Raw genomic sequence first — 11,267 nt, 5'->3', positions numbered from 1 at the left:
CAGTCTGTAGTCCTCAGAAATCTCGATGTTCTAATCACACCTCTTAGCTGTGAGCTGCGTCTGTCCATTGTGCCTTAAGAACTACTAGCCTCTAAATATAGTACAAGGATATGCCTTAGATGTTGCATTCAGAGTATTCTGCTTAGGCCTTTTCCCACAGTTCTTCATCTACTTTAAGAATTTAGGGCAGTGTTTTTTATCCCTTGCAGGGCCCTTGCAAGAGATAAAAGGTCACATTGCCATCTTATGCCAATTTGAGTGGGCTTTGGCCTTTACAAAAGGATGCTAAACTGAATCTATTCCATTAAACCACAATCACTGAAACTCATGAAAATACCCAAATTCACTAACCATGATCAGACCTCATCATCCATAGACACATACAGCCATCATTTCAGTACTCCTTTCAAGATCTTACCACAATTCTGCCATCTGAGCAGGATTCCTGCTCACCTTAGGAAAGCACAGGCTAATCATACTCAAGCTGGTCCCCATCTTACAATGCCTGTGAAGATAAGGGATCAAACACAAACAAATACAGAGACAAATGCAAGTGAACAAATACAGAAACAAATACAGGAACAAACACAAACATATTGAGTGCCTAGGCTGACAAATCCATTGATCCTGTCTGCAGAATTTTGTATACCTGCTCCCTTGTCTTTCTACCCCCTTCCCCCCCCCCCCTTTTTTTTTTTTTAATTCCAGAAAAAACCCAGATATACAGAAAGAATCCAAGATCAAAACATCCTATGATTTCCCCATATCAAAAAATCCCATAATTGTCATATTACAGATTCTGAGCCTTAACTATACTATTTTAACAGCTTAAAGGTCTAGGAAATGAAGGAAATAGGAGAAAAAAAGGCAAAGAAAAATTCAAGAAGTGTGGTACCACAGGAGAGTCAGAATCAGAACAGAGGGGAAAAGATCTTCCTAGAAATTCTGATACAATTAACAATCATTTAACATCCTATTCAGTAAACTCCTGTAAGATCCAGTACAATCAAAAAAGAGCATTAATACTGACGTCAGTAGTTCATATAGGTAGCAAGACACAACAATACGAGTTTGTTACAGTAAGAACTAAGCTGTTCGTTTCTCGCTGAGGAAGTGCAGGGAGGGGGGGGTGAGCCAAGCTCGCCGCCCGTGCCAGGGGAGGGAGGCGGGGGGGGGGGGGTGTGTGTCCCGTGACCTGCGGAGCCGCCATTTTCGAACTTTCCAAACCGGGACGTGAAAGGGACCCTGCCGAACTCTGCCGCCGGCCGGGGGCGTGGGGGTGAAAGGGGAGGGTGGCTCGGACTTCCAGACGACTTCTCGCTGATCTCCGCAGGCTGGTCTTCGAGCCCGGTCCCCCAGAGTCTTTCTGTTCGTCCGTCTGTCTCTTTGGTGTTCTCATGTCCTGTACCCACGATCGGTAGGGGGCACGGGGGGGGTTGGGTTCCGCCGGGCTCCGCAGTTTGTCGGAGGCGTTTCCCGCCGGCGGCGAGACTCTGGAAGCGCTGCTGCCGTTTCTACTTTCTCTGTCTGCTTTTCGTTCTGTCCGTATCGGGGACGCGGTGGTGGGGGAGCTGCCGTCCTGATGATGGAACGCAGAAGGAAAGCACCGTAGCGGCTGGCAGTGGCGGCTGGAAGCAGCCGCTTTGGACGGCAGTCCCGAAAAACTTTTACAGGCTGAGAAACTTTGGCAGTTTGCCGCCGCCGGACGGCCCTCGGCAATCGCCATCACGGGGTGGTGGGAGCGGCTACCGGCGCCGCGCGGTCGCTATTCCGCCGAAAGTAAAAAAAAAGGAAAAAGGAAAGGGGGGGAAGGGGGTGGTCTGCTCTCCGGCGGCAACTGCTCCGGGGGGATCTGACTATGCACGATCACTGCCCCCAGAAGTGCCCATCTATATGGTCGCACGGCCGTCGCCACAGCTGCCGTTATTAAAGTCCCCCATATTTGTGAGCGGTATTATTTAATAAACGCCTATCTATATAGGCCGCCCGTACCAGCAGACACTGTCCCCCGCGGTTAGGGACGGGATAAAAAAAGGAAAACCAACGCACTTCCCCGGAAAAGTTCCGTAAGCGAGAAAGAGGTGGGGGTGGGGGGGATGGGTGTGTGTTCCTGCCTTCCGGCAATAACTGCTCCGGGGGGATCTGACTATGCACGATCACTGCCCCCATCTATATGGTCGCACCCATCGTCATGACAGTTATTGTTATTAAAGTCTCCCATATTTATGAGCAGAATTATTCTTTAATAAACGCCTATCTATATAGGCCGCCCGTACCAGCAGACACCTATCCCTCGTGGTTAGTAACGGGTTTAGCGAGGGGGAAGAGAAAAAAAAAGAAAAAAAAGAAAAGGAGGAAAAACAGCGCGTTTCCCCAGCAGGGGGTATAGTAGCGTCCGATCTCTTACGGTTCTGCCAGCTCCTTACGCACGGAGGTGAAGCGATGTCTCGGCCCCTCCTCGGGGCCCCTGCGGCTCAAGGGCCGGCTTAGAGTTCTGTCGATCGTGGCCTGGAGGCCTGCCGGTGGTCACGATGCAGGCCTCAGTGCCTGGCCGCAGCGATATGGTGGTCCAATTAGCCTGTTCGAGCGCCATTTGTCGGGGTATGGAGGCTGGCGAGAGGCGAGATCGGGGTACTGACGACTCGAGACAGCAGCTTCTAGGCATCTGTGCATCAGTACATCAGTACAACTTTATTAGGGTAGTGCAGTGTCTTATATAGTGCTCAGAGGAGGTGTTTCCAGCCAGCCTGGGGCTGGCAGAAGTGGACAGTACAGATTGGCCCCAAGTTATGTGTAAGGCAGAGATAGGTTACCTGTGGTAAACAACCTGTGAGTACCACCCAGGGGGGCTGGCCAGGGTCAGCCCCCCTTGGGGCTGCATCCGTCCCGGGGGCCGGCAGATTCCACCCCCTGACAGCTGTGCGTGGGTTGCTCATAGTCGCCGGCTCAGGCCCTGGGAGCCTCAAGGCTCCAAGGACACTTCTCATCACAGGGCCTTCTGTTTACATTTCATGCTCCGCTGCAGGAGAAAGCTTCCCACAGTGGGACTTTGATAATGTGCTACGGGATGTGGTGATTAATGAGGAAAAAGCAGCTAAAAGCACTTCAGGTACCATGGAGAGAGGCTGTAAGTGCTATTAAGAAGTCTACAATGGAACACGATGATGCAAGCAACCCAGAGAACCCCCCAGGACATTTGATCTTTGAGCAGTTCAAACCTACAATGTCAGCACCAGGCATAGCTGTCCCAGTGGCTGCCCCGGCAGCTCTGGCACAACTAAGACTGCCGTGCTGCCAACCACATGTGGAAGAGAGGAAGCTGAGCCAAGGAAGTTTGGAAGCGGTGCAGCCACCTCTACCTGCCTCACCTCTGGCATCCCCAGATAGATCCATTCTGCCATCTCAGGGACTTTCATTGCCAACTGAATCCTCTCCACCTCCACCGCTGCTGTCGGGATGCCCAGCAGGTAAACGCTCTCCCGTGCCCCCACCGACAGTAACACAGGAGAAGGAAAAGACCACCAAAGAGACAGAGGGATGACCAACAGAGAAGAAAAAGAAGTAGGGGCAACAAGGACAGTAATGGATCATAAGGGATGGGGACTGGCAAACCAGATGGTCCACACAAGTGATGAATCTGCTTGGGAATGTGAGCCTCCCCCCCCCATCCCCCGGTGTCACCACCCTCCCCTGCCTGCAGAGCTAAACGGAGCCCATTCCCTCCGCCTCACTCCCTCTCTTCTGTCTTTTCTTTTTTTTCCTTACAGCTGCTGTGGAGACAACTGTTCCATTTCTTAAAGGAACAGGCTGAATTTGTGATAGCTATTTCATGAATTGAAATCCTGATGATGCTTCTGGTTTTGATTGTAATAGGTCTTAGAGTTTAAGAGTTTACTGAATAAGATGTTAAGTGATTATTAATTGTACTAGAGTTTTTAGGATAATTTTAGCAGTGTAATGAGCCTTAGATAATTGCAATAGAATGTGTTTAGCACTTGGTAGGGAGTCACTCCTTGCCACTGAGCTCGAGGTGAGGGACGAAGGGGTTGAGAGCTTGTGGGTTAAAATCAGAGGGAGGACTAATAAATCTGGCATACTGGTTGGAGTCTGTTATAGACCACCCAACCAGGATGAGGAAACAGATGAGATATTTTACAAACAGTTGGAGGCTGTCTCAAGATCTTCAGATCTTGTCCTTGTGGGTGACTTTAACCTGCCAGACATCTGCTGGGAACTTAATTCAGCAGAGAGGAGGCAGTCCAGGAGATTTCTGGAGTGCATGGAGGACAGCTTCATGACCCAGCTGTTAAGTGAGCCTACTAGGGGTCAAGCTCAGCTTGACCTGCTGCTCTCCAACAGAGAAGGGCTGGTAGGAGATGTGATAGTGGGAGGCTGCCTGGGGTGTAGTGATCACGAGTTAGTGGAGTTTTCAATATGCAGGGAGGTAGGGAGGCACTACAACAAAACCTACACCTTGGACTTTTGGAGGGCAAACTTCAATTTGCTTAAGAAACTTATTTCCAAAGTCCCCTGGGCAGCAGTCCTTAAAAACAAGTGGGTCCAGGATGGTTGGACCTACTTTAAACAGGAGCTTTTGAAGGCACAGGAGCTGGCAGTTCCCATGTGCCAAAAGATGAGCCGGCGGGGAAGGCGTCCAGCCTGGATGAACAAACAGCTCCTGAAGGAATTGGGGGGAAAAAAGAGGGTGTATCACCTCTGGAAGGAGGGGAAGGCTTCTCCTGACGTGTTTAAGGAGATAGCCAGATTATGCAGGAGAAAAATTAGAGAGGCTAAGGCCCAGCTAGAACTTAGGCTGGCCACTTCCGTGAAAGATAATAAAAAGCACTTTTATAAATTTATCAATGCTAAAAAGAAGGGCAAGAAGAGCCTCTACTCCTTACTGGACCAGGAGGGGAACACTGTAACTGATGACGAAGAAAAGGCTGAGGTCCTGAATGCCTTCTTCACCTCAGTTTTCAACAGCAAGGAGGGAGGAGGAGGCAAGTGGCCTCTTGAACTGGGGGATGGGATTGGGGAGCAGTGTGTTCCCCTGGAAATTCATGAATAATTAGTTCAGGACCTGCTGAGACAACTGGACACCCACAAGTCCATGGGACCAGATGGGATCCCCATCTCAGGGTGCTGAGAGAGCTGGCAGCTGAGCTGGCCAAGCCACTCTCCATCACTTTCCAGCAGTCCTGGCTCACTGGAGAGGTCCCAGGAGACTGGAAAATGGCCAACGTGGTCCCCATCTACAAGAAGGATTGGACGGAGGAACCTGGGAACTACAGACCCGTCAGCCTGACCTCAGTGCCAGGGAAACGGATGGAGCAGGTTATCTTGGGGGTGATAAGAGCGCACCTGAGGGATGGCAAAGGGCTCGGGTCCAGCCAACATGGATTTAGGAAGGGCAGATCCTGCCTCTCCAACCTGATCTCCTTCTATGATCAGGTGACCCGCTTGGTGGATGTGGGGAGGCCTGTGGATGCGGTCTATCTGGACTTCAGCAAGGCCTTTGACACTGTCCCCCACAGCAAACTGCTGGCTAAGTTATCAGCCCGCGGCTTGGATGGCAACATTCTGTGCTGGGTTAGGAACTGTCTGGAGGGCCGAACCCAGAGAGTGGTGGTGAATGGTGCCACATCCAGCTGGCGGCCAGTCACTAGTGGTGTCCCTCAGGGATCTGTGCTGGGCCCCATTCTCTTTAACATCTTCATAGATGATCTGGATGAGGGCATGGAGTCAGTCATCAGCAGGTTTGCAGATGACACCAAGCTGGGGGCAGATGTGACTGAGTTGGAGGTCAGAAGGGCTCTGCAGCGGGACCTTGACCACCTGGACAGACGGGCAGAGTCCAATGGGATGGGGTTCAATAGCTCCAAGTGCCAGGTGCTGCACTTTGGCCACAACAACCCCATGCAGAGATACAGGCTGGGGTCGGAGTGGCTGGAGAGCGGCCAGACAGAGAGGGATCTGGGGATGCTGATTGATTCCTGCCTGAACACGAGCTAGCAGTGTGCCCAGGTGGCCAGGAGAGCCAATGGCATCCTGGCCTGCATCAGGAATGGTGTGGTCAGCAGGAGCAGGGAGGTCATTCTGCCCCTGTACTCTGCACTGGTTAGACCACACCTTGAGTACTGTGTTCAGTTCTGGGCCCCCCAGTTTAGGAGGGACACTGAGATGCTTGAGCGTGTCCAGAGAAGGGCGACGAGGCTGGTGAGTGGCCTTGAGCACAGCCCTACGGGGAGAGGCTGAGGGAGCTGGGATTGTTTAGCCTGGAGAAGAGGAGGCTCAGGGGTGACCTTACTGCTGTCTACAACTACCTGAAGGGTGGTTGTGGCCAGGAGGAGGTTGCTCTCTTCTCTCAGGTGGCCAGCACCAGAACGAGAGGACACAGCCTCAGGCGGCGCCAGGGGAGATTTAGGCTCGAGGTGAGGAGGAGGTTCTTCACTGAGAGAGTCATTGGACACTGGAATGGGCTGCCCAGGGACGTGGTAGAGTCACCATCCCTGGGGCTGTTCAAGGCAAGATTGGACGTGGTACTTGATGCCATGGTCTAGCCTTGAGCTCTGTGGTAAAGGGTTGGACTTGATGATCTGTGAGGTCTCTTCCAATCCTGATAATACTGTGATAATGAAATATTATGGTAAGGAATTGCTTTGTGAATGTATAGGTTACTGTTTATTTCTTCTGTGCTGATACTAAGGATACCATGCTACCATGTTTCTTGAATTTTCTTTGCTATTTCTTATATTTCCTTCATTTGCTAGATTTTTAGGTTGCCAGATAGTGTAATTAAGGATAAGAGTTGGTAATATGACAATTGTAGGATTTTAGGATATAGGGATATTGTAGAGTATTTTTAAGGATTTTTTTCTCTATATTTAGATAGCACTAGGATTATGTATAAACCACATTTTAAAAAAATTTAAAAAAAGAGGGGAGAATAGAGGAAAGAAGAGGAGGAGAAGAAATTTGTATTAAATTTCTGTAGTTGCATTATACAGACAAGGTCAATAGATTTGTTAGCCTGGGCAATGAATATGTTTGCATTTGCTTTCATATTTGTTTGTGCATTTGACCATTTATGTTCACAGGCTTTTTAGTGGGGACCAGCTTGATTATGACCAGTCTGTTTTCTTGCAGGGAGCAGAAACCTTGCTCAGATGGCAGAACTGTGTCAAAATCTTGAAAGGAGCACTGACATGATGATTGTATGTGTATAGATTATGAGGATTTGATCATGGTTAACGAATTTGGGTATTCACGAGGTTTTAATGAATGGATAACAGCAAAATAGAGATCAGTTTAGCACCTGCTGTAAGGGCCAAACCCACTTATTGGCAAAGATGGCAATGTGCTTGTTATCTTTTTGCAAGGGCCCTGCAAAAAGATGAGAAACACTGCCTTAAAAATTTTTAAAACAAATAAAGGACTGTGGGAACAGGCCTAATAGAATAGCCTGAAAGCAACATCTAGGACATATCTTTGTATCATATTTAGAAATTAGTAGTTCTTAAGAACAATAGACAGACACAACTCATAGCTAAGGAGTGTAGTGAAAACATCAAGATTTCTGAGAATTATGGAGTGAATCCAGAACAATGGGAGTCTGAGAAAGCATACTGGACAACTGATACACCTGTGATTCTACAACATCGACTACTACACAGAGTCAATGAAGATGTGGCACACATGCACTCTCCTGTGACTGTGAAGTTCATCTGGACTCTTGGTCTTTTGAACAGATGACTTACTATTGCTTGCAGAAAAAGCATTGGGATAAGTCAGGATGGACAGATGTCTCACCCGGTCCTGAATATTACCCCTTTAAAACTAAAACATCAGATTTCTGTGGCCTGAATGATGACGTAGGTGGCTGGCTAGGATCTTTACCTGTTGGATATAGTAATATTGAATGCAGTGATTTTACAGAATTGTCTCACTGTGCTGCAGCTATTGTCCAGCCATGGACATGAGAGAGTTCAGTAAATGCTGATAGAGGGTTGGAATGACCTTATTGAGACTGGTGTAGCAAATGTAAACAGGTGTAAGACCGGAGTCTGTAGTTTTCGCCTATCTCTGCTGGCTTAGAATTGCCAGACACAATATAAGTGTTGTTGAGAGAATATGAAGAAGGTTTATGCCAAGTAGTGTGTAATCCTAACATAGTCCTAACGCAGGTGCATGTAACCAATTGGAGTCTGAGATCATTTGTAGCCTTCTTTGTGTGGCCTTCTGATAAAAGAAGTATATAACCCCATGCTTGAGGTGCAATAAATAGATTGGGATTCGAATGGGATTTGGTTTCAGATTTGGATTGGATTCCTGATTGAAACTTGCTTGTATCAAGATTGCTTTTTCCTGTCTCTTATTACCCCCTGATACTCTGGTGTCACAGCCTATGGACTTTTACCCCTTGGTACTTACGGAGCAATTGACACGATATATCCAAAAAGAAAAATTGGCCCATTGTTATGGAATAAGGGGACCCCAAAGGCATTACCCCCTGATGTGTTTTTAATTTGTGGAGATAGAGCCTGGCAAGACATTCCATGTAAGGCCTATGTTGGTCCCTCTTACTTAGGTAAACTTAGTTTGTTTGCCCCTCATTGTTGGGGTACGGAGGCTGGCGAGAGGCGAGATTGGGGTACTGACGACTCGAGACAGCAGCTTCTATGCATCAGTACATCAGTACGATTTATTAAGGCAATACAGCGGTTTATATAGCCCCCAGAGGGGGTGTGCACAACCAGCCTGGGGCTGGCAGAAGTGGACAGTACAGATTGTCCCCAAGCCACGTGCAGGGTGCAGATATGTCACCTTGTGGTAAACAACCTGTGGTTGCCACCCAGGGGGCTGGCAGGGGTCAGGCCCCTGGAGTTGTGCCTGCCTCAGGGGTGGGCAGATTCCACCCCCTGGCAGCTGTGCCTTGTGTTGCTTACTGTTCTCAGCCTGGGCCCCTGGGAGTTTGTAAGGCTCCAAGGACACTTCTCATCACAGGGTCTGATGTTTACGTTCCATACCTCGTTGCGGGAGATATTCTCCCACACCTCATCAGAGGGACTGCTTAAACATCCCAAAAATTAAAAAATATAGTAGAATTAGGCACTCTCTTCACCACCTTAAGAGTGACTGTAAAGATGATGTAGAACTATGGTCCTTTGCAGCAGAAGTATTTGCTTCATCTTTTGCACCAGGAGTGGCAGCCACACAGGCTTTAAGGCAGCTCGAGAAACTAGCTTGTTGGTCCATCAAACAAGCTAATGTTACCACCAATATCCTGAATCAGTTATTATACAACCAGAATAGTCTTAGACACACTTTGCTTCAAAATAGAGCTGCTATTGATTTTCTTTTGCTTGCTCAGGGTCATGGCTGTGAGGATTTTGAAGGGGTGTGTTTCTTCAACCTGTCAGATCATAGTGAATCAATTCACAAGAAGTTGGTAAGGTTAAAGGAACATACTGTGATGGAAGGGTTTGAGCCTGTGTTTGGGTTTAGATATGAGGCCGATTTTGAATGTTTTAAAATAATTTAATAATATATACAAAGAGAATTTCCTCCAAACTTATATACAGCTAACCCACACAAATTCTTTGTACGCCGTTAGTGAAACTATTTTACAGAATGTCTATTTACAGCAGGATTAAGCAATTTGGTAGAGGTTTAGAAAGGTCCTGGCCAGAGTCTCATGGCATAAAGTGCCACTGGTAAAGTCGATGAAATTTTTTAGCTACTCAAATCGGGAGAGTTCATTTACTCACTAATTGGAAGTAACAGTCTCTGTGGTCCCAAATATGTGTAGTGAGAGCCACATAGTTGATCTTCATGGATCTAAATAATTCAATCTGGATTTTTGGGGTACTCTGTGAAGATTCCACAGGCCTGATCAGGCTGATGCAGTGAGCTGGAGCGGTGTCGGGCTGGAGCGACGGCCGGCTGGGAACGCCTTGGTAGATCGCCCAAGGATTGGTGCAAAGTACTGTAGGACAAAGAGTCATATGTATTAGATAAAGGTAGTGTCCCCAGGCAACGAAGAGGCTAGGAGAGGTAAGCGAAGGATGGTGGCAGGAGCACTTTGTATACCTGAATTGCCCTATTTATAAGATGTGGGCCAAAATTGATGGTCCTTTGGCCACTAGAATGACCAATCAGTTTGGCAATCAGCCAAATCTTACCATAATGGGCAAAAGGCACTTGCCTGGACTATCCCAAATATGGAGATCACATGGACTTGCCCCAGGGAGACACAAGCTGGGCGTGTGGGGGCTTACACAACTTGTTTACAACCAGGGGTCCTGGCAGAAAAACATGTCCAGGCAAGCATAGGCATATGAATAAGCCTATTTGGGCCTATGTGACCCTCCACCACACATACTCAAAAAATTGTAAGGGATGATAATCCATTTGATGGCTGGTTAAGATCTCTGTTTGGAAATCTATCACCTTGGTTGGTTGGCTTAATAAAGGAGGTGCTACTGATTTCAGGTATAGTAGTTTTAGTATTAATAGTATTAAGAATAGCTTTTGCTTGCATTATGAAAGGAGATCATGAAGTGACGTCCAAGGCCTTGATTGTACAAAAAGAAAAAGGGGGAACTTGTTGGGAACTGGTTGAAGGAGAGGGGACACGAGTCCCTAGAAGCTTGTACAGTCAAGCCCTTGATGTGAGGTCTGAGTATTGAAGCGCAATTGAGCTGTAGCAGTGGACATGAAGAAGCTCAAAGAAATTTGTCCTTGAGCCTTCTGACAAGCAACTTCTGTGGGACTGTGTCCAGATTAGGAGGGAAATAGGAGGAACATGCAAATTCCAATCTTTAGACTTATTGCATTGCATGCTGGGTTTGCGCTCACTGGGCTCACCCTAACCCAAAAGTCTGTGCTCTGTAACTTGATGCCTGATGCTTTCACTAAATGTTGGATTGCCTTGCAAGCTAACTCATATTTGAGTTGTCTCATAGCTTTCCCAAATCTCGTCCGCAAGAGTGGTTCCATGTATCAGATGCATTCCTCAACCTGGTGAAGTTTCCAAAAGAATACACTAAATATACACAGGTTAGCCTTTAAAATAGTCAAATACCATATCAGTGACTATCCAGACTACATGATACATTATGAATTTATATATCCAGCTCCAAAACAGCCATCCTAAAGCCTGAATTATTAAAACTCTTTGAACATCCATTTTTAACTTCCAAATATTGTCTAAAATAATTATTTTCTACCTAGCCCCACGCTGGGTTCCAAATTTATTGTATCAGTTT

This window comes from Pogoniulus pusillus, chromosome Z (assembly GCF_015220805.1).
Source record: "Pogoniulus pusillus isolate bPogPus1 chromosome Z, bPogPus1.pri, whole genome shotgun sequence".
Classification (NCBI taxonomy): domain Eukaryota; kingdom Metazoa; phylum Chordata; class Aves; order Piciformes; family Lybiidae; genus Pogoniulus; species Pogoniulus pusillus.
Note: the sequence above shows the minus strand (reverse complement) of the source record.